Here is a 27,093-nt window from a genome sequence, read left to right as displayed (position 1 = left end):
TGTTCTTTTAATATCAGAGTTCCTTCTTGCCCAGCAATTCCTGTAGTGCTTATTTCCTACTTTTCCAATGCTTCCACTAGGGCATATTTCCTCTAATTAAAATCCCTTCTTAGTTAAAATCACTTCCTCAGTGACTCATTTTTCTAACCTCTAGGATAAGGTCGCTTAACTTCTCCATACCCCTCATCTAAGTTTCACATGTATTTCCTGCCAAGCCCAGTAAAGTTTTGGATTCTCCAGAATCCTTATCTCCTTAGTCTCGTCACCTTCCCAAAACCTGCCTTTGCTGACAGACAGGACACATTTTTCCCTTTGCTGCCCAACAATCCTTTCTGCTCTTCAGTTATCCCATCAGTATTCACTCCTCCCTGCCTTTCTGAACAACCTTCCTGCAAAAATTATCAGGAAAAAATGTATTTATCATTCCTCATCCTAATCTGGACGTCACCCTTCTCTGTCTCGGTCAGTTTCCTTCTTTTCCTCCCTAATTCCTTTTTCTTCTCCTGAACCGTGCAAACCTTCTCACAATCTCCTCCGGCATCCACCCCCAGCTCCTTTCGAGCTCTCCACCACATCTGTCCTGTCCCGCTCCCACCACACATCCCGAACCTTCCCTGCCCGTCAGTCCCACCCTGAGGCCGGCCCAGAACTCCATCTCTGGCAGCGAGCGAGGCGCTGCGGAGCCTGTCCTGTCCTCTCCAGCCCAGCCCTGCCCTGCCCTGTCCAGCCCTGCCCAACCCTGCCGGGCCGCTCCGAGGAAGCGCGGAGCTTTGGGATCGGGGCGCCCTCCAGAGGCACCGCCGAGCCCAGCCCAGCCCTGCCCAGCCCAGCCCAGCCCAGCCCAGCCCTGCCAGCCGGAGCCGGGGACATCGGGCACGGACCCGGTGCAGCCGAGGCCGGGGCAGCCCTGGCGCTGCCCGCGCCCTGGGAGCGCGGCCCGTCCGCCGCCGCTCTGTGTCCGCTCAGCGGCTGGGGCGGAGACAGGGAGGGCGCAGCTCCCTCCCGCCTCCTGCTCGCCTTCTCCTCCTCCCTCCCTTCCTTCTCCTCCTGGCGCCCGCCCCGGTTCCTCCTTCCCTCCCTGCCGCGCCGGCGAGACCGCGAGAGCGGCGCCCGCCCCGCCAGGGCGAGGGAAGGCGGCGCAGCCCGCGGGCAGGAAGGTGGATGAGGACGCGTGTGCGGGCGAGGCAGCCCCTCGGGCATGAAGGGGACCGCGGGGACGCTGCTCTGCCCTGCAGCCGAGCGGGGACCTCAGGTAAGCGCCCCGCAGCCTGCCCGGCCCCAGCCGACCCACACGCTTCCAGAGCTGCGAGAGGGCAAGCGTCCCCTGGAAAGTTGTCCCGCCGCCGGCCGGGGACAGCCCGCGGGGTGGGGCGGCGCGTCGGTGTGTCGGCTGGAGCCGCTCGGTGCCCCGGGCTGTGCCTCCCGGCTGTGCCTCCCGGCGGGAGCAATGGGAGCGCGGCCCCGACATCCCGCGGCTCGACTCTGCTGCCAGCGGAAAGTTTCCAGCGGGGTAAGGGGCGGAGGGAAGCGGCAGGGGATCAGCCGGGACGGGAGCATGGCCAGGGAGAAGCAGCCTGTCTGTGTTGTAGTGGGTGCTGAGCTTCCCCCCGGGTGGCAGCAGCGGTGCTGCCAGCAGTTCGCTCAACTTGTCTCGTTGTGTTCACTCTGGTTTGTTAGAGGAGTAGGATCAAGTATCCCTGCAAGTGTAATGTCGGCATCTTTAATGGCCACATCCTGCTCTTGTGTGAAATTGACCTACCTGCTTGTGTCAGTTTAGGTATGTTTAGGGAAAACAAACTGCGAAGTCTTGCGAGAAAGAGACGCGCAGCAGTACGCCCGAGAGTTCGGTAGGTTTGTTGTGTTGTGTGACGTAACAGCAAATGCAAACGCTGTTCTTTTTGATTCACATTTCGCTGGGGCTTTGTAACTGAACATTTGTGGATTAAGCAGAAACTGTTAGTAAAATGTGTGAATCATCATAACTCTGCTGGACATCAAATCCCAGTTGAAATGTTTTGCAATTATTTTCTTCCCCCTTTGCTCCTAAGTTATATAAAGAACAGACTCAAGTAGTTTGCTTAGTTCTTCTGAAGTAGCTTAAGGAATCAAAAGTGAGCAGAGTTCCACACAGAGGTTCTAGGCACCTTGGCTGGAAAGCAAAAAACCAGCATTGAACCACTTTAAAGAAAAATAACTCATCAAACAATCTGTACCTTAGGAAGCCTCCTTCCCTCCCAGACTGAGCTAAGATGTGAACATTGCAAATTGCACTGAGAGTGGAAAGATTCAAGCCATTTCAAATGAGGCAGTTTCCCCTTACAGAGAATGTTCTGTGGTAACTCAGTTAATCAGAGATAGTCTACCTTAACTATCAGCTGTGGTTCTGTTTTACTTACAGACTTTCAAATACCAAGGCAATTCCACAATATTTGTTGCAAAATCTGAAGGAAAAACTTAAGTGCAACGAACCTAATTTCATTTGATCAAACAAGTATGAGTAGCTTTTTGGGTTTGGGGGTTTATTTGCTTGGTTTTTAAAAGAACAAATTTGAAACCAGATTTAGGGGAGCATTCAAAAAGAGAATGGATTTTGCAATATACATCTGTTGCTGCAGGTAATGCCTGATTGTTATATATTGATAAGGCACTATACTTAAGGTGATTTTCAGTTTGGGACTTTTCTTACTATGCATATGGATATATCCCTTGAGAAGGTCTACCACAGTTAATGACCCAATGCTGCTCAAAGACTTCTTTACGTGTGCTCAAGTTTTTATTAATGGACTTTTATATTACATTAAGCTGAGAGAGAGCTGAGGAAATAGAAGAATAAACACATGTAAAATTTAAAATGTTTCCCACTTTTCTGCATTTTGTTCCCTGGTTGGTTTTTTTTATTTTTTTCTTTTTCATTGTCAGCTTCAAATACAACATCTTTCTAGGCTTTCATACAAGCAGCAGGTTTTATTAAACATATGATTCAATTTTCTATTGTAAAATGTTCTGTAGTTCTTCCTTGCAGAGATAAGATATGACTAGGGAATTATCATTTTTCTTGACAGTGTGACAGTTAAAACTTGGTTCGCATAGGAGTGAGCATCTGTAGTGTATTAAAAGGAGATGTCATTCTGAACTGTCTGACAAACTTTTCAATGTGTTGTTTGTTTTTTTTTTATGGAGGTGAATATTTGGCTTGTAAAATCATTTCTAGGATGCAACTAAGATGTAAGGATGAATTGAAGTAGGGTCTAATTTAGGATTTTTAATATAGTTTTAATATTTAGAAGCCTGTGGATTTAGTGCTCAGTTCTGTAACCAGATATCTGAATTAATTCTATTCATATCAGCGTCTTAGTCGAATTCACAAAAGTGCTGGTACTTAAGCTATGCAGAGGTACAATATGGGTAGAATATACTGAGGCAAAATGCTTTGTTTGCTAATAAGATATCTGTTCTGATAACATATCCAAATTGTATATAGGAATTGCTGTCAAAAGCTGAGCTCATGTTGGAAGTCAGGAGCTTAAACGTGGCTGGGTGTCCAGCAAATGTTTTTACAGTGGGTGAAATCTTAAGCAATGAAAAAGGCCAGGTGAAGAAAGGGGGGCATGTAAAATGACATTAAGGTATAGAAGTGTGGGAAGTTAAGTAAAGGGGGAAAAAGGAGGAGGAATTTAGGAACTGAGGGTTTGGGATTTTATTTGCTATGATGTTTTTTGTTTGAGGGGGAGCTTGTTTGGTTGGTTTTTTAACATGAACATTTGCTCTAAAAATAAAGTTTCTGCTTTTGAAGGTAATGTGCAGCTTGAGGATTTTGGGTCAAGGTGTTCCTGAAGAAACAGGTGAAGTATTTGCTTTTACCTGAAAACTGTGGTTGCATATACAGCTTTTTTTTTTTAATAGTTCTATTTGCAGACCTTGTACTGCTGTGTTTAAAGACATCTCTTGAACCACAATATAAAACTTTTTACTTCATTGTTAAAACCATCTGGTGTGGTTGGAGTAGATAAAATCGTTGTGAAACCAGTTCCCTGTGTTTAATGGTTTTACAGATGCAAGGAACTGATAAAAAGTAGAATATACTGGCTAAAGAAAATTACATTTTAGTTACAAGTTCAGTTCCCAGGCACTGAGAAGTACATATGATAATCTGTAAAAAGACAGGGCTAGATTTAGGGAAAGGATTCCTTTTGGTCACCACAAACAAGTAATATTCCTGCAGAATGACCTTTCTCTTTGCATGCACATTCTAGGTGTTGGTTTCCTCTCAACTGAAAGACTCCTGATTATTTAATTTTTGCTTTCTTTGTCACCTTTTTTAGACCTCTGGTAGTTAATATTTTCTGCTGAATTCCTCTAATTTCTCCCTTTATTCCATAGGTAGAGAGTGTTCTGTAAGGAAATTACAGCTGTAGACTTACCAACAAATAATCTGTAAAGATTAGCTTCAGTTCAAGGTAGTGTGTTGTCTTTTATGCAAGAATATAGTATTGCTGATCATTTTTGCTCATGGTAACTCTAACCACCAGAATACCAGAGAAGCTACACACTGGGTGTCTTCATCCAGTATTTTCTCAGTTGAGTTTTTTTACTTAAACTATTTACATTCTTTAATTGCATCTTAATTTTCTCCTAGATCATGTTTTCAGTTTAACGTCATTATTCTGAATTTTAGTCCTGTATTCCAAGATTTCTAGTCCTGGCTTCTAGATCTCCTTAGCCTAATGTCATGCTTATATGTAAAAACTATACTCTGTCACTTCTCTTAATAATAAAGAGATTAATATCTATCAGGAAAGACTTGGGGAGCCTTCTCTTAATATGGTAATGCAACCTGTTTTCTTGATTAACCAGTCTAATGGGTTTCAGTCTATAGGTGTTATAAGAGTGTATAAATGTGTATATTATTGTCTTTTAGAAACTATTATGAAGTCCAAGTCAGGAGTAGTATGTATGTGTTTAAGAAAGGTCTTGTTGCAAAACATCATTGCTTTAAAGGAAAGAAAGTGCCTTTTAATTTAGAAATTATTTTTAATATAATAGTTTTACTGAGCAACCAAATACCTTTTCTTGAATGTGTGTGAGGTCAAAATACTCCTGGGCAGTGTCCCTTGCAATTGTATCATGTGTACTATTTGTAATTAAAATGCTGTACACAAACCTCATGAAAATTAATAAGGTAATAGAAGTGCTAGTTTTACTTTTCAGTTTCTGACAATTATTTGTAGTAACTTTAGTCACCAAGTAATGAGGAATAATATGTGAAATTACTGAGCTGTTTGAGCTACTATGCTTTAGATAATTTCTAAAGGTCACTAAAGTTTCACTTTTGTACACATTTATGGAAACATTAGAGGAAAAACTAAAATAGTGTTTGAAAAATGATTTTCTGTTAGGTGTGTGTGGCACTGAAAACATTAACAGTCTTTTATGAAATTGCCATAATATAAAATTTGATGCTATATTTACCTGCTTTCTACAAATATGTAGAGTCTTAGGTTTAACAGAATGATTCTGAACATCTAATTACTTTTTTTCCACTTCACTGAATTGATTCACTGTGATGTTCCAAATTAATATATTTGTCAATATTGCTGTCAAGTCACTTTACATATATCAGCCTCTGAAATTGAAGAATTACTTTTGGAAACTTGGATATATATGAGTCATACAAAAGGACCTAAATAAATTCCTTGCTTGTGGTTGTGCATTAAGCATTCTGTACTTCTGAAGATGTATTTATTATAAATAATTCTGAAAACTTCATAATATCATGTTTGTATAACCTGGAGAGATAGATTCTATTTGTTTTCTAAGAATTGAACTATGGAATTTGAATTTTATATATTGAACATAGTTGCTGTTATCAAGGATACTGTAAAAACATGGTTTTCTATGATGCAGAAAAGTAGATTGCTTTTTGAATAGGAACTTCGAGGGAAAAGTTCCAAAATTCAAGAAATTGCATAATGTACACTGAAAACCCTGTTCATTAATCTAAAAATGACATAATAGCATATATAAGTTGATTCTAAACAAGCAATTTATTTGATTTCAGAAACAAGAAATTTTTGTCCATAACTACCTGTCAGTTTTCCCAGCTTATTTATTTGCTAATGAGGAATTGTAAACTAATATGCAACATTGAGAAAAATTTTGTATGTGAAAAATCATAGCATGATACTGGTTCCCTCACTTGATTTTCTTGGATGCAGCACTTTCCCAGGCTATGAAGACTTTTGCTCAGAGATTTGAAGACAGCAATATTTTTTACATATAGAGGTACATATGCACGTAAATAAAAAGGACTCAGACGTCTCCTGGTGCTGACTTCAAAACTTGTAAGTAGTTAAACAACCAAGGAGAGAGAAACAAAATGGAAAGATCTGGCTGATTAAATAAATTTCACTGGAACCTCTCAATCCATTCTCAAAACCAAACTTTCCCGGATAATTTGAGAAAAAAGTCCTAAAAAGACTGCAATAGCAGCCATTGTGGAAGTCCAGAGACATCCTGCCTCCTCCTTGTTGTTGGAACCATCACTGGATTCTGAAGCCTTTTATTATTTAGAAGGAAGGTTCAGTTTTTAATAAACCATTTACTGTGTCTTGGCAGTGGTCAGAGTTGCTTTTTTGTCTGATGTGCAAGGTCATATTATTTCTCTCAGGACATTTCGTTGCTGGATGAGCTGTGTTCTTCATGGATGTAGAAGGAAGTCAAGGGTGTTCTCAGGATCTTTTAAGGAATGTGATGAGCTTACCAAACTTCTAGGCAATGTGATCTTCTGGATGGGATGGGATGGGATGGGATGGGATGGGATGGGATGGGATGGGATGGGATGGGATGGGATGGGATGGGATGGGATGGGATGGGATGGGATGGGATGGGATGGTGATCTGGCTCAAACATATCTCACCCCATTGATCGCCAGGGTTAAATTTTAATTTTTTTTTTTTTTTTGTGGTGCTTGGTGCCTTGGTCTAGTTGAAGTGTTAGGACATGGGTTGGATTTGATGATCTCGGAGGTCTCTTCTGACCTAGTTATTCTGTGATTCTGTGATTCTTCCCTTAGTCACTGACTAGCTAATGCAAGGTGCTCCCAGAAGACATAGAATTGTAGAATGGCTTGAGTTGGAATGGACCTCAAAGATCATCCCATTCCAAACCCCCTGCCATGGGCAGGAACCCCTTTTACTGCACCAGGCTGTACAAAGCCCAATCCAAGTGGGCACTAGAATGCCCCAAAAGAGTAAGGGATTGCACAGAAGTCTCTATACTATTGGAGGTAATAATACTCATAATTAGGGATTGTAATCTGTGTAGAGGAATGCACAGGAATATAGACAGGAATCTGAGTTCCAGCAATAATGTGGAAATGGCTGTGACTGTGCTGCCAATATGATTGTTAGATGCAGCAAGCACAGTGCTGTGGGAAGATGTGTGCACTGTCTTTACTTATTGTTGCTTACATAGTTTTAGTGAGTGACACCAGGACAGGTAGCCTTCAGAGAGCCTTCTACTGTAGTCTAATTAAATGATCTTGTCAGTTATGGTGTTTTAATTCCAGAACATTTAATGCTTTCTTCTTGTTCAGTCTGTGTAGAGAAAGTTACCCTATAAAATTTAGATGGCCTGAATCACTTATTACACCTTTGAATTTAATAGTCACGTTAAATTCTGATACTACTTGGCTTAAATACCACTTTAAAAGGAAAAAAAAGGTTGTGCTTTGGGGGATAAGTACACTTGTTCATCATGGCTTTTTCTAGGGTGGAATTATCATGAAATTTCTGTGAAGTTTTGCCACAATTGACCCGAGGTATCACTAAGGGCTTTCTCTGTTCCAAAAGATTATTTCAGGTTAAACATTGCAGATGTGCTGCAGTTCTTGATGCAAGTGAACATAGCTTTGAAAGCTACAGCAATATTAGTGCTGCACAGGTCTTTATTCATTCTAATGAAAGGAACTACATTAAGAAATTGAAAATCCAACTAAAAATATTGCATTTTGAGGAGTACAGTTGGTTTCATGCTACATTTGAGCATTGCATGTTTAGGATACACTAGACTTGAGGCGACTGAAATTTTGAATTCTAACATCTCTATGGAAAAGCAGTCAACTTTACTAAGATTGGTAGTGAAAATTTGTGCCTGTCCTCCAACCAAATTAACAGAGAAAACCATATGCATTTATAGGAAAAAAAAAAATCTTCTTTAATAATACTCTTTTGTTAGCATATGCTGTCTTCTTAACAGCACATTTCACTGATGGCTTAGAGCAATATAAGAGTCTCATCAGGCCTTCCTTTTTAGGGGAAGTCATTATGGTACTTCTGAAATGTCTGCAGTAACCCATCGACATGGGTTATTGGGTTCTTAATACTGTATAATTAGGATATGTGTATGATTCTGCTCTTTGTCCAGCTTGTATCTTCTCTTCCTAATTCCTATTTAGACATTTTCCAAGAATAGGTATTGCTTATATATTTTTAAACACTAGCATTTGAGAATAAAGAAAGTAAGGATGATTGTAAGGAAATTTTCACTGTCGTTGCTTTCTTATTCCCATAAGTGAAGGTCTGTCTTAAATCTGAGACAAATGAAATACCTATGCTAAAAGGAAGCATCCCTCCCTATTAAGTATGGGGCTATGTATCTCTCTTATCTACTAGTTAAACCCTAATGATTGCCAAACTGTTCTCAGGTTTGGGAGTGTTTTGTGGTAATCTCTCTAAGTCATGTCTTAAAATTTCTTGGGATTTTTACTGTCGTACAATGTCTCATACACTACATGTACTGAATCCCTGAGAATATTTTGAAATTATGTGTTAATTATGACTTTTTTTTTTCAGGAGCTGTATTCAGATATTTTTGGGTTGTTTTATTTTGTTTGGTGTTTAAATGGTGGGCTAACTTGCAGCCAGTTGAATCAGTAACCCAAACTAAGCATCCATTGTTATTATTTGCTCAGCTGAGTCCAAAAACATGCTGATAACAAATCCATTCAGTCCTCCATTCCAACAAAAAATGCAAGTGTGCCTAAGCATGCCAGTGAATTCTTGTCTCAGGTTGCTTGTATAGTTGGCACCTATGTCTGCACATATGTCTTTGAGCATGCCAGACCTTTATCTGCAATGAATGCAACACTGACTGAAGACATTTCACTGGCAGATAATAATTTTTGGACATGCATGCTAATTCATGTGTTTTTTTTAGTCCTATCATCAGTCTGGTGAGCAAGTACAGAAATTTTTGCCATTTTTCCAGCTCACATTTCCAGCAGATATTTGCTGCATCCACTCTTGGCTGACAGGCTTACTTCAAGGTCCATGCCTATCAAGAAATCAGCACCTCATGCAAATATCCAGGAGTTGAGGCCATCTGTGAAATCTGCTTCTCATCTATCTATCATTAGGGTTTATTGATTGTCCTGTCATTTTTAGGTATAATCTCTGATCGGGGTCAGTCTCTTTCCCATGAGTACTGCAGCTTTCAGCCCACTATGTAAGTGATGAGCATGGACTCAAGGAGTCTTTTTGCAGAGTGTGCAGAAAATTATAATTAACAGCAGAAGTGACTAGACTAAAATAATTTTTATGGCTGCATGTGAAATCCTGTTTTTATTTTAATTGAAGCTCCATGAGGGGTTGGAAAATTTAGTTGAGCTATGGGAATACACTTTTGGTTGAGTTCACTTCACACATACTTTACAGCTATGTCACAATTCACTTATTTTTTAGGCAATTTTTTCTTATTCATGTGACAAAATATTCTAAAAAAGTTAATATAGATTTACTAGTTAGCACAAGATTTCTTGGTGCTTGAATTTGCCGTGGCAGGCTGAACTACTATGTGATTTTTCCATCTTTTTCTAATGAGCTGTGGCAGTATTCTGCAAATACAATACCTTCATGGAAGTAGTAAGTTAACTAAAACTATAGCAATCATACTTTTTTTACTTCATTGGCAATTGGGAAAAAATGAGAAAATGCATGCCTGACAATAAATAGCTTGACTGAAGTTGGTTGTAGTAACAAGCTGTCTCTGCAATTAAGCAGAGACATTCAATCAGCTCTGCAAGCTGCAACAGACATCACCTAGAAGTAAAATGATGCAAATCTCCTGATAGTTGACTTTTCTAAAGTCTTGAAAATGAATTTGTTCTTTCTGTTCATCCTTTTGAATAGCTTATTATTGCAGATATAAAAGGATATAAAGGAGATGCTGGCATGTCTTTTCTTCCTGTTAGTTTTAGATGTAAACTCAATTGGTATTAAATACAGGAGTTATGGTTTTTCACAATCTAGGTCTTTGGTGGGGAAAAAAACCATGAGATAAAATAGACATGCTCCAGGCCTTTGTCCCAAAAAACCAGTTGGTACTGCATGAGGAACAGGAACAACTGGTGAGGTCTTCAATAGTCACAATAGATTGTGGAAACGGTGATTTGAGTGGAAAGAAAATATTTTCTCTTTTTTTTCCTGTAAAAAGCGTTACACTAGATCATTATTCTTTAGATTCAAGTCACAGGAACACATGAGAGTCTTTAACTGAAATGATACATCAATGATAGCATGAAAACAAATGTAAAGATCTCTCAAAGGTACTCAAAGCAGTTTCATTTGTGTCCTTTAATGGGTATTAGAATCATAGTAATTTTCTGGTAACAGTTCTAGAAAATGGTGTACTCTTGCAGTATGTGAAGTAAGTCTCCTGCAACAAGGGAGGAGGTGTTTATATCATAAAAGAGAATCATAAAATTGTTTGTGTTGGAAGGAATCATAAAGAGCATCCAGTTCCAACCCCTGCCACAGGCAGGGACACCAGCCACTACAGGATGTTTCTCAAAGCCCCATCCAGCCTGGCTTTGGGCACCAGCACATCCCAAAAGAGTTGGATCATACAGTAGCCAAATGGAGATAATCATATTGGTAGTTAGGGGCTGCTGTCTGTGTAGGGGAATTTGCAGATACATTCAGGAATCTGAGTTTCTGCAACTAATGTGGAAATGGCTGTGATATACTGGCAATGTAACTGTTGGATGCAGGAAGCACAGTGCTGTTGGAAGATAGCTGTAAGATTGTTACCTACATAGTTTTACCAGTGACATCACTAATATACATTACTTTATTTGAAGAGAAATCTTCAAAGAGTTTATGGAGTCATAAGAACTAATTAGACAACTGATACAAAATTCTCTATTTGTGAGCATATGTATTTTTCAATATAGTTTAAAATTTCATCTGATATGTTCTGTATTCTGATAAGAACCTCCTTGGGCTGAGAAATGCTTGCTTTACTGTGAAAAGTTTAATAAGAGTTTCTAAAACTGGATTTTGAATTCTTAGTAGAGCAGCTAAAAATGGAAGAGTTTAACTTTCTTTTTCCTGCATTGTTTAGTATTTCATTATAAGTAATGTTTAAAATAATCTATGAGAATCAAATGTTTGAGTTATTATGATTCTGTATGAAAATAACATTTATGATACTTACGAACATTGCAAAGTTCTGAGATCCTAATCCAACAGAAAATGTTAAAGTAGAAGTTGTTGAAATGCTCTTATCTCTAGGGAATAGCAGGATTCCATTTCCTGTAGGTAGACACAAGTTAGATTACTGCTACAAAGTTAGCAAAAATAATAACTTTTTTTTCACAGTATTTGAGTCTTACAATATACACTGTTCACTTGAGAAAAAAGTTTGGTGGTACTTCAGGCTAGTACTTAAGTGCTAACTCACTTGTTATAAGCAAGACAATTTTCATTACTTTCATTACATTAGATTTCAAGTAGTACTATTGAATTTTGCTAAGCAGTGTTGAAATTTCAGTATTTTTTGTCTACTCATTATAAAATTGTGTAAATAAACTAGCTTCTGTTCCAGAAGCTAGCTTCTCTTCAGTTCTTAAGGAAAATGGAAATTTCTCTAAGCTTACAACAATTGGTAGTAGCAAGTACTTTCCATCTGTCCTGTGAAATATGAGACATCAGGCTATTTTTTGATGGCACACTGCTGTTGCTCTTTGTTCTGTGGTTTACTGCTGCAGATTGTTTTTGTTGTCTCCACCCTTTCTCAGTCCCTTTTATTTTGTTTGCTTTTCTCATCGTATTTCTTGGTTTCTTTTTTGCATGTTGGTCCTATGCCTTCAAGTCTTTTACCTCCTACACAGCAATCTTATCACTTCTCTTTAGTGTAGATGACTCTTCCTTTCTTCCTGAACATAAACCAGCTGAATTTTGGAAGTCTAGTGAAAAGCTGTCTGACCTCATTGCATAGCAAAATTCAATAGTGAGCTCTGGGAACTGAAAGGAAAGAAAAAAAAAAAAGTTTTGATTAATCTAGTGAAAGATTTGTCTGTAAGCAGTTCCAGGAGATCATGACATTAGTTTTAAGTAAAATACAGGGGAAACATTATTGATAGGAGTTTTCTTGAGCTTCAGCTTCCTGAGGAGTCATTGGTGTTGTTACTCTACACTGTCTTTCTCATCCCATTTGTCAGAAGAAACCATGAGGTTTGTTTTAATGAGTTTGATAGTTCTAATTTTTGTGCAAATGTTCTCCATCATAGTAATTGAATGGTTGTCTGTCCCATTAAGAGATCTTTGGATTTTTACCATTACAGAAGTGTCTGAAGAAAGAGAACATTTTACTCACTTGTGCTTCTTCACAGAATTAAACAAATATAATTAAAGCTGTGGTACTGGTGATTTACTGTTCTCGAATGGCTCAGTTTTGACTCTGGAAGTAACAACGTTTTGTGCCATTAGGAGTGCCTCAGGATATTTGCCTTACATTTTAATAGCAAATTTAATACATACTTTATGTAGCTAGAGTACTGTGTTAGTGACTTGTGATACTCCTCTTATTTGTCTAATTTTATAATAAAATAATAATGTTACAGCTTCTGTAAATAACAGACTAAATAGGACCCAATTTTTCCAAGTGAATAGATCTCATAGCTTATTTAGTTGCAGGTGACACATCCAATGCCAGGTAACCTTTTGTGGCAGAAGGTATAGACTTACTTAGAGGTGTCAGACTATACTGAAATCATGTAAGAATCCAATTATCTTTTTTTAACTATTCCTACTTTTTTCTTTTTTAATGACCATCCATGCTGAAATTTTAATGAGAATTCTCTGGCTTACCTCAGCAGATAGATGGCAGAATGAACATTTTTATAACTGGAATAAAAGCTGTTATGTTTTATCACCAGTCCTTCCTATTGTCTTGTTTCACTTTTTTAAGATAAGTTTCTTCTGAGGTAATGTTTACTTCAAGGAACACCCCTAATTTTGTTATGTGTATACATAACAATCCATACACATACAGGGGTTTTTTTTTGTATTTTATCTGCATATTTACTTCTCAGACTTGCTGATACATTTTGATAATGTAATATTTCCTGGCTACACAAATCACTTTTTCACTTTTTCATTAAGCCTGAGTTCACAGTAACATTGAGGTCATCATGTTTTTGTAACACAACCATGGGAGCACCTTATCAAAACTCCTTGTTGCTAAAGCAGCTTGACCTTGCATTTAATTTACTAATCAAAAGCAATCCTAGCAGGCAGTTCAAACAAAAATACCATAACTTTGTTTTCCTTTGCAAGTAGCAGACAAGGTCACAGTGACTGGACAAGGGGAGAGCATTTACCAAACTGCTTGGGCCTAAATTTCCCCCTTTCATTGCTGAAAATAAAATCTTGAAAGTAATTTTTTAAAAACACTTTTTTCACCAAGCTAGAAATATTAGGCTTACTCTGTGTTCCCTGTAGACTTTGTGTGCTACTCCAAGTAGTTTGGAGTGAGCTACTGCTCTCAAAAACAAGTGATTAGCCCTATTCCTGAACTCTTCCTAAAGAGACCCTATTGTGGGCCAATAGGGAAAGGCTGTGGATCATTCTGTTGTGGCTATCCAGTGCCAGTCACTGGGTTTTTTTTTCCTGAAGATTTATGGATTCTGCTTTGGCATGAGATTGCATTTGCCACTGTGACAGGAAGTAGGCTGTTTGGTTCTTTGGAAGTCAGCTCACTGGAAATGTGCCACCATCAGAAAAGCTTCTCCAGTATAGCCCTTGCTCCTTGGTTTTTGTTCCAAGGATCCTGAAAAATAAAGTACCAGAAGTGGATTGACCTGCTATTGCTGTTAAAGTTAGTTAATCCAATAGCCTGGCACTGAAAATTCTCTGTAAAAGGGGGTAGCTGAGAGAAGGGTAAATCTGAAGTGAATTGTTGTCATGTGCTGCCAGTGGACTCTGCAAGAAATTGTAAAAGCAGATATGTAACACATGTTGCATAGGCAAAAAGGTAAATTCTGTTTTGGAGCTCATTGAAAGTCAATCTTATTACAAATCCTATGGATTTGTAGATACTGGATGTTTGGAATGTTGCTATTCTTAAAGTGTATCCCACCTGTTTAAAGTATTATCAGTACAGGATACATACATAGGTAATAATGGAGATCATAAATATTAGCAGATGTCAAGGACAGGTGAAATGCTAAATCCTAAGAGGGGAATTTGTGATCTTTGAAAATACCTCACATGCCCAAGCTGTCATCCTGAAAAATTATAGGTCACAACCAAATGAATCTACATTTCTTCATAGTGATGTGTTTTGACAGATTGCATTCAGGATTTTATGTTAAGAATTTACATTGTTTATATAGGCTGTGTTTCTTCAAGTTCTTGAAAGATTTAAAAAGAATTGTAATTTACCTGCTGCATGCTGAGTAAAAACAATTCTTAATTCTTCTTAGATTATAAAAAAGAAACACTGTAACATTGAACTTTTTGTATACAAACTTATAAAATGCATAAGACCCAATACAGTCTCATATGGAGGGCTTTCATTTTCACAACTAGTAAAGTATTCCTTTTCTAAAGGATTCTTCTTATTGAGAATATTTTGGGAAGCATTTACCTGTATTGAATATGATCTACTATGCAATAGGTCTTTAAAATAATTTATGACTTGGTGTATAGTGCACATACAGTTAATGTAAAATAGTGAAGTGACTATAAATTTTACAAGTCCAAAATTCTGTCTCCAGAGCAAAAGCAAAGGAGTGGCTTTACACAGGAGAGTCCTGAATTTAATTTAATGTAACTTGGAAAAAGCTATAGATGACCTAGCCACATCTTTGATTACAGACTAAAAAAGAGACAGGGAAGTAGGAAACCAAATTCAGAAAGTTATTAGCTATGGAAGCATAATACTTCACCTTACAAGAGAATGCCTTAACAGCCAGACTGTAGATTAGTATTAGATTCAGTCTCAAGCCAGTCTGTTTCATGTTGGATCATTGTGCAGCAAAAAATAATAGATTTAGATATAAGAGTGAATAATAACAGGGATTGTAGTATAATCAGAAAAATACTTCAGAGGAAATATGTCCACTGCCTACATCTGCTCCTTGAGATGATCAGTGGATACTGGCTCATGTCTGTTCTTCCCAAGCCTGAGACTCTTCAGAATGTTAAGTAGCATCTCTGCTTCATGTAAGCAGGAGTGTAAATGGTGTAAGCAGCTACTTCAGAAGATTTGGGCTTTTTACAGCATAGACTTCCTTGTTCTTGAGCTGCTTTATCTCTATAATATTTTGTGCTATTTATACAAACTATTAGTTTGTGGTAATTGCCCAGATTTGATATTGCTGTAACTTCACCATTGGTGAAGCTGTGATCCCAGAGTGCTCCTGTAGGGTTATCCTGGTTTATGGAATACAACTTCATGAGCTAACATGAAAAGTAACTTGGCATACGTGATCCTATTAAACAAAGAAGTTTGAAAGAAACCACTGTGTTATGAAGGATTCTTTGTGTGTTTGCTTTCATCAAGTGTTAGTCCTCACTACACAGAATGTTGGTTGAGAAAATTGTACTCAGTTGTCCTATTGAGCTGAGATCAGGATTGGGTCTGGAATTTTTCTGTCTAGAGCCCAGGATATCCGACACCTGCTCTTCTGTTTTCTGGGCTCTTGTCCTTACTGAGTAGGAGAAAGATACTTTTCTTTAAAGTGTGCCAATCCCCAGTTCATACCTGAGGAATGACTTCAGCCTAAAATCTAGAAAATATAACTTCATATTGTAATGTAGAAAATGTAAATGTAGAAAATATAACTTCAAATCATCCATATTGAGAACAAACGAGTTTATAGGAGATACATTCAAGTGGAGTTCCCATTTGTCTTGGGGTAGTAGATGGGGTCTGTTCATGTGATTTTCTCTACATAATGTTTATAACTGGTAATTGCAGCACGTAGATGTCTACAGAGATTTGTGGGCAGCCAGGAAAGATTTCTGGATGCCTTGACTGGTTCTGACAGGTAAATGTGTACTGTGTAGGTCAGACTTGTTCTAATGATGTGTATAACATTCTTTACCTCTCTTGAGCTGCCATCTGTATCAATCTCAGTGTTAGTCCACATTGTGATGGTACCACCGAAAGAAACCCTGCTCCTCACTGCAAGGGACAACTATTCTTTAATAACAGAAGCCAGTACAGAGACAACAGCTCAGTCTTGAACTCTTGCAGGTAGAAATTAATTATACTTTTTCTCCCCTTAACATAAAAAAAGAAGACTTCAGAGCTGTTTGAGGTGCTGTTATCTCCAGTACTGAATTTGAGATAAATTTTTGGAAATATCTCTGCTCCATCTTGCCCGAAAGTCTGTCTTTGACAGTAGCTCACAACAAATGCCTAGGAAAGAATATAAGGACAGGAAACATCATCTTTTAGTCATATTTCCCAAAATATTCTCCTACTCTCTTTGAGCATTTCAAGACTTAGCAGAGCCTGTTGTCATGCCTTCGTATATGAGTTTTAGACAGATTTCCAGGAATATGTCTACCTTTCCTTTTCAATCTGGCTAAATTCTTAGCATGTGGGCTGTCTAGAGGCATCATTGCATTTGTTCTGTTTACTCTTTGCCCTGAAATAATTCTGTACTGTGACATGTTTTCAGTAGTTTCATATTCTAGGAAGTCCCTATGAAAATGAAAGGAAGTCAGGCCCAGTCCTTTTCTTCCTCCTTGCTCTGGACCTGGAGTTTAGTCAAAGAATCCTTCTTAGGCCTGGTACATTTCCACCATCCCCTGGAAGTCAAACTGTAATTCAGTGTGAAGTCATTGGCCAAGTATCTTCCCATTAGATGGACAAGCATGTGGACAGCCATGGTCTGAAATGTGATCAGAGTTGGTGAAGGCAATAATATCAAACATTTTGTTTCCCAGGCTTGAAGCACACATAGTGAAATAAAAATTGCAGTTTTATATGAGGATATTTAGGCTGGAGTCATTCCATCTCAGATCACATATATAAATAAGATAGCCTGCATACCAGCTAGTGGTAAATGACAGTCTGTATTCCCAGTGTTGATGGCAGGAGCTATATTTTGGTGGTTAGGAGGAGAAGGTTTGGGATTGGGTTTTTGTTTTCATTAGGTTTTTTTTGTTGTTTTTTTTCTGAAACTGTGTATGAATGAGGAAAAGAGAAGGAAAGAACTGGTTTTGGTCTTCTGCCTAAGAGGTACTGGTCTAGCAGCTGTCTGTGTTTTTTGTAGTTTACCCTGAGTAAATCAAAAAGTTGTATTGGTGTAGATGGTGGATGTAGAAGGTGCCTAAAAGAAAGAAATGGAAAGATCTCCTCTATATGCATGTATTCACTTGTCTTTTCTTTACCTCTCCTAAATAATTTATTCTTAAGAAGACATTGGTTTAGAAGGAATTGAGAATATGATGAAAATCACTGCCCCCTTTTTTTTTTTTCATCATTTTTTTATTGTGCTTTGATCACCAAGCATAGGTTGCCAAAAGAGATTTCAGAATTCTTTGCATTGGTTCATTAAATAGATAAATTATCCTTACCTGATTTAAGTAGCATGTTCCTTTGCATTAATAATTCTAATTATATGATTTTTCAATTCTATGAAATTTTGTTTGGTATGACAGCCTCTTCTGCCTTTCTGTAACCTGCAAGCTGCTTTTTCTTAAAAACTTTTCTCTTTGTATTCTAGTGTGCATCTATCCCTTGTAAACCTGAACATTTAAGCTGTTAATGTGCTCTTATTTGACTTAGAAACATCTGACTAGTTTCTAACACTTTAAAAGTAATCTTTCTATCAAAAGTTGACAGTTTTCAACCTTCATTTTAATGCTGCTACCCCTTTGGTAGTTGTACTTTAATTTTCAGGAAATTGGATCCTAACTAAAAGCTTCTTTGCATTCTGTCAGTCTTTAACATTATTGCTTGTAATTTTGCTTCTTTGATGCTTCTGAAAGTTTTAGATGCAGCTTTTTGACATTCATTTTGTTGTTCTTGTATCATGAGAAGTTAAAAATTAGATGAATTTTTAAGCTTCTGAAGTATGTGTCATGAAGGCAAAGCAGCTATGAAAAGAACCAGGTGAAGCAAATTATTTTGATGTGGCTAGATATTTTTTGCTTTCAAATTTTTGATTAGCCTGTTGAGAAATTCCAGTCTTAAATTTCATTCTAGCTGTATGACATCATGTGTCCCTGCACATAGAAAATAACATCAGTAAAAATTCTCTTGTTTATTCCTCAGATTTCCTCAGGAAGCTTTCAGATATTCCCTAACCAGAAATTTAAGAAGCTAACCAGCTGTGGCACAATAGTAGGGTTACGAAAGGATAAGCAGATGGCTAAAACTTGGAAAACAGAGAGTAAAAATATGTGCTAAATTTTTGCAGCAGAGAAACATTGCCTTTGTAGGTATGCAGCAGTTTATGCTGAGACCTGTCTACATAACACAGATTTTGCACAATGCACATCACATTTCTTTTCTATGACAGTACTTATCCAAAGGGCTGTGTTGGGGTTTGGAGCTCTGATGTTTGAAAAGAAGTTAGAAATAGGATCAATTGAAAAGCTTCAGAAGGACCTTCTGATTCTGGGTGATGAGACAGTAGAATGGCAAATCCAGGTGATGGAAATGTAAGGTATGCTAGAATAGACTAGAACAGAATCCTTCTGTCAGAAGGGACCTTCTATGGGTCATGTAGTCCAGCTGCCACTTTATTCTTTTGAAACATGGCAAATCCCTCAGTATGTTTCCTTGCTTTCCTTACTGCATCAAAATACCATTGAAGTTGATTTAGGGAGAGTCACCTTTGGTGTTCTTTGTTGGCCTTAAGCTTCTGAAGCTAGCTCTGTATTGTTATGTGATCAACATAAAAAAGGATGTTCTTTCTTTAGTTTTGCATGTGTAAACCTTACAGAAAACATCCCAAACTCTTCAGTCTCACAGGGGGAAGTGGGTTCTGTTGATTCAGCATAGCAATTTGTCCTCACATGTGTTGTTGTGTTTAGAACCAGTTCTGATACCAGTATATGTTACCAGCCCATGGTGGAATCTACATGATTTTTACGGTCCTTTCCAAACCAGACCAACCCATTGTTGGGTTTTACTGATACTTAGTGACCACAGTACCTGTGTTCTTTAACATCTCACATCAGACATCTTGCTGGAAAGCCACTTATCAAGCACATCACCATTTTCAAAGTCTACAGCTGTGTTTTCAAGTCAGCATTGTTTAATTGGAGGTTGGCTGTTGTTAGAGTACAAGTGTGAGGTCATCAAAGAAAGTGGGGTAGAAAAAGCTGCATATTTTCTATATATTTCTGTATATTTTCTGTGTATTCTCTACATCTAAGGCACTGATTGAAGGTATCAGTGGTACAAAAATGACAGTGAGTATGTTCTGTCTTGTGCAGTGTTAGTGGGCCAGGGCTTAGAGAATTCCTCCCATGGACACTGCAAGGGAAAACTTCATTATTTTGTGATTAGGATAAATTCACCCTTTGTTAAAATGCACTTGGGAATTACCCAAGGAAGGAACACCATTACTGATCAGGATAATTTCCTCCCTTGGTTTTGAAAGCTACATTCATGAGAAGGGACTTCAAAATGCAGCTAAGCAAGAATATCAGGATAAAAGGGGGTTTGGAGATTTAACAGCCCTTTCAGTTGGGAAGCTGTGGAAGATGTTGGATGGTGTTAACAAAACCATCAGAGATAAGCTTTGTTTCTCTTCTTAGCTGCAATGTGTGGTGTTTATGAATGCTGATAGGAGAATTCCCATATGTAATGCTGAATTAGAGTTTCACAGACAGGAGCTTGATGAAAAGAGAGTTTATTTTTGTGGCTTGAATTAAGTTTTGTGGCAAACAGCCGTGCAGTCATCCACTTTAGTGACAGGTGCAGAGTAGATAGTGAGTATTTTGGTTTTATGCTACACTTTTTCCATTTTTTTGTAAATTAGTTGAAGCAACTGGAAAGTAGGTACGATATAAGAAAATTTTATCTCAAATGGAGTTCAATAGCTACTCATCAAATCAAATTCTAACATGGAAAGTGAAATATTTATAGATAGTGGAAGACAATTTCTTATTACAATCTGGGAAATTTCAATGAACTCACTTCTTAAAGAAAGCTTTCCTAGGAAGTTAAATCCTTTTCTAAAGGGATTTTTTGTTTTCTGGTTATTAAAAAAAAATTAAGATAATGTCATATTGTAACTATGTATAGGCCTGCTGTTTCTTTAATTGCTCTGGTATTGGGACTTAGATTCTAATCCCATGCTGAGTAGCTAATAAGACAGTAAGAGAACTCTGGCAGGGGTGTTGATGTGGTACACCAGGATGTCATTTATTTCCCCTCAGTTTTTCTGGACCTTCTGTAGATACCTTCTTTTACTTTATAGGTTAACTTCAGTTCCTTTGTCCAGGCACATACACAATTTTCTCTGTTGGGCCCTCTTGAAGTCTGTTGGAGTGAGATTCTATGATTGTCTCACATCTTCTTCTTTCACATTGTTTTCATATTGCTATCGAGAAAATGGGAAATGCAGCAAAACTTCTATAGCTGCAGAATTCCCTGCATTGCTGTAGTTTGAGTCATTTATGAAAAATCTTCATTTCCAAAAATGTTTCAAAGCATCTAATTTGTAAAACTTCCTTTTGGAGATTATTTTAGTGTACATTTTCAGTGCCTCCATAAATGCCCCTCTTTATAAAATCAATATCCTCCTTTTAAATATTATGTAATTTAGTAAGTGAGAAATTGAGATTTGCATGGAGTTTATTCAAAAAAGGCTATTGTTTTTGATCATTAGCCCAGATTAACACAAATGTATAGGCAGACCTTTGTTAATTTCCCTCTCAAAATTAAACTTTACATTTTCATTATTAAAGCTGTTCTTGGTAAGAATTATCTCAACAGTTCTGTAGAAGTCAGGATTTTCTAATGACTGCAAGCACTGTCATCCTCCTAGGACTGAATCTTTGTTTCACAGTGCCTAAAAAGAGGCAAGATGACAAAAGCATCCATCTTTAAGAAAAGTTACAGATATCTCCAAAGGCACATCACTGGGTCTAGCTGAAGTGGACTCAACTCCCCAAAAATGTTAAACTATTCATAATCAGAAAAGCATTAATTTGTGGAATTCTATGTTCTCTCATAAGGATGCTATTTATGGATCCTTCTTAAAGCAGATGAAAACAAGGACTGTAATGAATTGAATGGGATTGGCTTAGGCATGAGGAGTGAGAATTGTTAGTACTCGACATTGTTAGAGATGCTGCATTGCAATCTACAGAAAATTGGGAAGCATCCTTCAGAGATAGCCAGTTATCAGCAGTGCTGCTTCTGCACCAAGCACATTACATATGTATCTCAAAGTTTGAAATTGTTGGTAATTCTGAGAAAGTAAAACAGAACCTTCTCTGAATTGCTGATTATAATTACTCTTTCAGTACGGGGAAAAAAAAAAAAAAAAACAAACCCCAAAGCTCATTTGTGCTTAGTTATCTTCTGGGAACGCAAAGTAAGTATAAGGTCACTTTAGTTCATAAGAACTTAACACACTATTAGTTACCATGTTTCCATCTGTTAGTCTTGCTATTTTGTACCTCATCTTGCTAATCAGGACCTTTGCCCTCCTCTGGATCTGTTCCCTGGGTCTACACAGAACAAGTAGTTGATTTTATGTGGAATTTACAGTAAAAACTTTTGAAAAAAAATATTTTAAGGTAGTTATGCTTTTCATAGAGGAATATAAGTAAGCATGTAAATTTTACTGTTTATTAAGTGCAGAAGTAGGACTATGAATCTGTCTTTTCTTGTCATATTTAATTTTGTAGTTTCTGAACATGCCATTTAAAAAGTTCTATACAGCCCAAAATATTTTCTGTTATTTATGTTGTTGGGTTTTTTAATTATAAATGAGTGCGTAAAATTCATATAAATATGAATTAGGTTGATTTTTTTTCTCAATTTTTTAACCATATAGTCATTAACAAATGCAAATACCTGGTTATCTGTATTGCTATAAGAAGAAATTTTAAACTGGGGCTATTTGACAGTGTATTTGTACACGTACAAATTGTGTTTCAAATGCTGATTGCTTGAAAAGAAAGCAAGCTACATTAGTTTAAGCTTATTATAAGAGTATGCTGCATGTAGAAATAATGGTCTAAAACAAAGCCCAGTTTCTTTTGCAGTGAAAGACAAGTGAAGACTTCTCTTGCAGTGAAGATCCTTGCAATACATGAGGATGTAAAATGCTACTTGTGCCAAGAGATACAATTTAATGTCTAAGAATCTCTTGGTCTTTTGTCCCAGTTTGTAGAAGTTACACTGTCTGATTCAAAGGGTATTCTAATTTCCTGTATCATCTTGGGGAAATTGCTGCTGGAAGGTGTTCTTTTGCTCACAGAGATAGTCTTTTACTTCATAAGGGCCATTCTCCTCAACCTGTGACTTGGACATTAAGCATCAAGAGCAGAAGTGGTATTTTTTTCTGTTGCAGATTAGGTACTGAGCCAACAGCCTCAAAATGCTCCTTCTTTGTTAGGGTCTGTCTTCTGTGGGATTTCCTCCATTAGTTTCTCTCAGAGTAAGGTCAGACTTTCCTGCAGTATTTTAGCAGCTGCTCATCTGGGTCTCTCAATGCATGGCCTTTGTATGAAGCATTATTACTATCTGCTCCAAGGATTTAACAACTTCTCTAGCAACAGTGCAAGCACATTTTCATTCAACTCCTTCCAGTTTTCAATGTGTAACCTGAAGGTGAGTCATTGTCTTCAGTTTTTCACAGTCACTTGGGTATCCATATCACTGCAGGATATGAAGGGTATTCCTGTGTGCTGTTGCATGCTAAATATCACAAATGCAACACTCAGTGTCTGTCTTCTCTGACTTTCCAGTCTTCAGCTAACAACATACCCAGGAAAACTGTCATGAAAATCAGTATGGCTGGAGGCAACTTCTCTTCTAGCCTCAGGTGTCAGAGTGCCAATCCCTTCTTGATTCAGTCTTAAAAATGTAAGGAGAAAACAAATATCCAAAAATATTTCTTCCCTTCCTGTGCCATTTTCAGAAATAAATCTAAATATAGTCTTGACCAGACCCTTTCTCCCCAGAATATTTCAGTAGCAAACAAAACTTCCATCCTTTCCATTTGTCAGTCCTGTGGCAAGCAGTAGAGAATTGTGGGGAAATTTTGAGAGATACCTGCAAGTATTTTCACATGCACCTATGAATGTGTTAGGCTATATATCCGGTTTTAAAATGAATCTTCAATAATTTCTTTCTTCTTTTGGGGATATTATATAGAAGACAGACATGGAGCACTAAATTGTATTAGAAATAAGAACTGCTAGCTATTGATAGTAAAGCAAGATGCCCTTAAGATAAAGCTTAAAATCTAAGCACATCAAGCAAAGTTAATGAGGAAAGAGACGTACATCAAGTGTCTACTAGAACTTGCTTGAGAATATAAAAAATAAAGTGCTCTGATATTGATGGTTTTGCCAAGCCCAGAATCAGATTCTAAGGTTCCTATGAGGCAAGTAAAATAAGTTAATTATAAAGTCTAGCAATGAAAATTAAGGAGAAAGAGCCCCAAAGATATGTGCACATTCTGAAAATATGAAAGGCTTGGCACTGAATACTTCTTTGTTGGTGGTTACCCTTTAAGACATCTTTCTATCAATATTCTAGGAAATATCAAGGATACTTCCTTAGAAAGTGCTAAAAAAAGTAGAGATGGCTCTAAGTCATGGTTAAACTGGATATACAGCTAGTTATATTGTGCATAAAAGGATTCATTCAATTTTGTACCAGAACTGACTAGAACAATGCACTTTTAGACTGGTTTTGGTGCTTATCTGCTGGATTAATACACCATAACAGAGTGGGTGTGACAACCCACCCTTAAGGGGAAGTGTGGAACATCACAGTAGGTTGAGATGGTCAGACACCTCTATCTTAGGAAATGGGCAGTAAATTTCTGGAAGTTGTTTTCTGCTGGAGGGGCTGATCTGTGCCTTGTCTTTTTGTTTAGCCTTGCAACCATTTTCTGCCAGTCAATGGGCAGGGTATTTGACTGCAGAGCTGAAAATGAAGCAGCCTGTTTGTGTGGTTATCCAGACAGTAAATGACATGATCATACCAACTAGGATGCAGCTGTTCTCACTTCAGCTGATGCAAAGCCAATGAAGTGTGAGAAGTAAAAATGTGACATTAAACGTTTTGAGTAAATAACAGGAAAAAAGACCTTTAATCATATATTCTGATTATGGTTAAAATGAATGTATCCCCTACTAGTCAGTACTTTGACTAGTATGGTGAAACTATGAGGAATCACAAGTTCACAAGAGGAGAAACTTGGGCATTTGGTGATAATGTTTCTTATTAAAATCAAGCAAATTGTCTTCGGTTTTGCACAACTAGAGCAGCCTAGCAGAACCTACTTCATTTTGTTGTCCATTTCCATACTACTTTTCTCTATTGTTTATTATTTTTCAAAAGAGCCTGTTAGAATGGGATGCCAAATTATAATAAACATTGTTCCAGATAGCACTACTGTTTCTTGTGTAAACTGATACAACACTTTTTATTTTGCAAGTATATTCAAACTCTGCTCAGTATGTTGGGATGTCATATTCTTAAAGACTGCCAAAATTTATCAGTTTACATCTGTCAATTTTAAGTCAACATTTCCACTATGGTTACTCTGCTTGCTGTGCTTGCCTACAGCTCAGCCTCAAGGATAACCCTTCAAAATCCTAGATAATTATACTATTCCCATAGTTAATTTAAGCATTTCAATCAAGCAGGAAATAGCTTATAGTCTATTCCCTGGTTGATTATAGTTTCTTCTATATTAAAAGGGCGCCACTTAACATTTGCTTGCTTATGCCAGATGGCAAGTTCCTAATTAAATTCACTTCTCATGTGCCTTATTTTTCTCCTTGCATTTTGGCAAAGCTAAAATCTCAGTAGGGCAAACAGATAGTTGGCGTATACTAACAACATTATTATTGTTATTTTTACAGTCTTTCTTATGAATGGTAGCTCAAAAAGTGAATCAAGAGCTGTGACTTAACCTTTGGTACTAAGGCTCTGCTTCAGTACAAGTTCATAATGTCAAACCAGATTTTTAAAAATTATTTTCTCAACACTTCAACTGTTGCTCTTTAAGGGCTGTTTGGTTCTTGGTTTTTTTGTGGGTTTTTTTTTTTTTTCACAGCAGGAGCATAAATTGCTATTTTATTATAGTGGTTGATAAGAAGAATTGCTTGTCCATTTTCTACTTCCTTTGCATTGGCCTTCTTTTTTTCTTCTTAAAAATATTAGAAGAGATAAAAACTCCTGAGCTAAGTGCTGAGCTTCCTTTGTCTGCCTGATGAGGACAATCATCTTGATCCAGAAAAGTGGCTCTGAATTAAGTACTTCAGTCTTGCATTTTTAAATATGGTTCAGTAGATTCTTCATGGAGGGATCTTGGGAAATCATCAATTAAATTATACTTTTAAGTGTGTAGTGGGTGCTGGATCCCCAGCACCCACCAAAGCTGCTCTATCTCTCCCCAGCTGGATAGGGGGAGAGAAAATATAATGAAGGTTTCATGGGTTGAGATAAGAAGCAGGAAAGATCACTCACCAAATACAGTCATGGAGAAAACAGACTTTATTTGGGGGTATTACTGAATTTATTACTAACAAAATCAGAGCAGGATAATGAGAAGTTAAAACAAATGTTCAAAACACCTTCTCCTACCTTTCCCTCCTCTTATCTCTATCTCCCTCCTCCTTCCCAGCAGTGCAGGAAGGCAGGGAATGGGGGTTACAGTCAGTTCATCCCATGTTGTTGTTGCCATTTCTTAGAGAGAAGAGTCGTGTTAGTTATTTCTTGGGAATTTAGAAGCGAGGGACTGCGTTTCACAGTCAAAAATAGAAATGCTATAAAATACTGTATGCTTCTTAGTTTCCAGAAAAATAGCTAATATATCTGTGGTTTAGGCTGTTTTACTCTGTAGCATGACAAATGCCTTTTATTGTGCTTTTACTCACCCTCCACCCCATTTTTGGCATTTTAAAATACTAGGGCTTTTTTTTCCCTGGCATTCTTTTAGTGAGTCACAGGGTGTAGTATGATTTTGATTGCAAAATTAATAGTAATCTACTTCAGAACAGCTTTACAATGGGAGCTTGTAAAAGGAAATATCATTAATCATTCTGTGTTTTATAGCATAGTTTTAAAAGAAAAGTAAAATGCTTTGGGAACATTGCTTTTTCTTGGCTACCAAAAAAACGACAGGAATAATCAGTATTGGATAAAAGCTTTTCTACACTGACTGCAAGACATGAATTCATTCAGTGGCAGTGAAAATATGTCTGATTTCAGAGAGCACATCATTAGGTTATATTATGGTGTATGTATACTGTGCAGATTATTGAAGAACAGTGTGTTCTTTTGTCCATTAGCAAATTCATTCTACAACACAGGGAGGCATGACCTAACCTGGGGACTCTTGTTTTCTTCTTACTTGATGTGTTCTATTTATAAGACTGACTGTATCAGTTAAGACTTCAGAAGGAATTAGAGAAGATTGTCATTCCTTAGGGGCATACTCTAAAAAAGACATTTTCAGAAATCACAAGTTTATCAAGGAGTAAAAAAGCAGGAGGAAGCACAGTAGGAGTCTAAGAACCTGCAGCTCCAGAGGAACAGTTAGGAGGAGAAATTGCTGCAGAGCGATCAGAGCTGCAAGTCAAATTT

At 37.6% G+C, this 27,093-nt stretch overlaps 1 protein-coding gene across 5 annotated transcripts in view; it reads left to right on the top strand.

Moving 5' to 3' along the window:
* The first annotated feature begins 872 nt into the window (after window positions 1-872).
* Window positions 873-27,093, top strand: part of SGCG (sarcoglycan gamma) — a 103,129-nt gene continuing 76,908 nt past the window's right edge. Inside the window, exon 1 of one of the 5 annotated variants that reach the window (XM_079298843.1) lies at window positions 873-1,252. The gene's annotated coding sequence lies outside the window, so the exon portion shown is untranslated. Of the gene's footprint in view, window positions 1,253-1,466; window positions 1,511-27,093 lie in introns of those variants that run through there. The other 4 variants (XM_079298845.1, XM_079298844.1, XM_079298846.1 and 1 more) reach the window with 4 other exon arrangements.

The sequence above is a fragment of the Erithacus rubecula genome (assembly GCF_903797595.1).
Source record: "Erithacus rubecula genome assembly, chromosome: 1".
NCBI lineage: Eukaryota > Metazoa > Chordata > Aves > Passeriformes > Muscicapidae > Erithacus > Erithacus rubecula.
The sequence above is the reverse complement of the archived record's forward strand: the minus strand, read 5'-3'. Positions and strand labels throughout refer to the sequence as shown.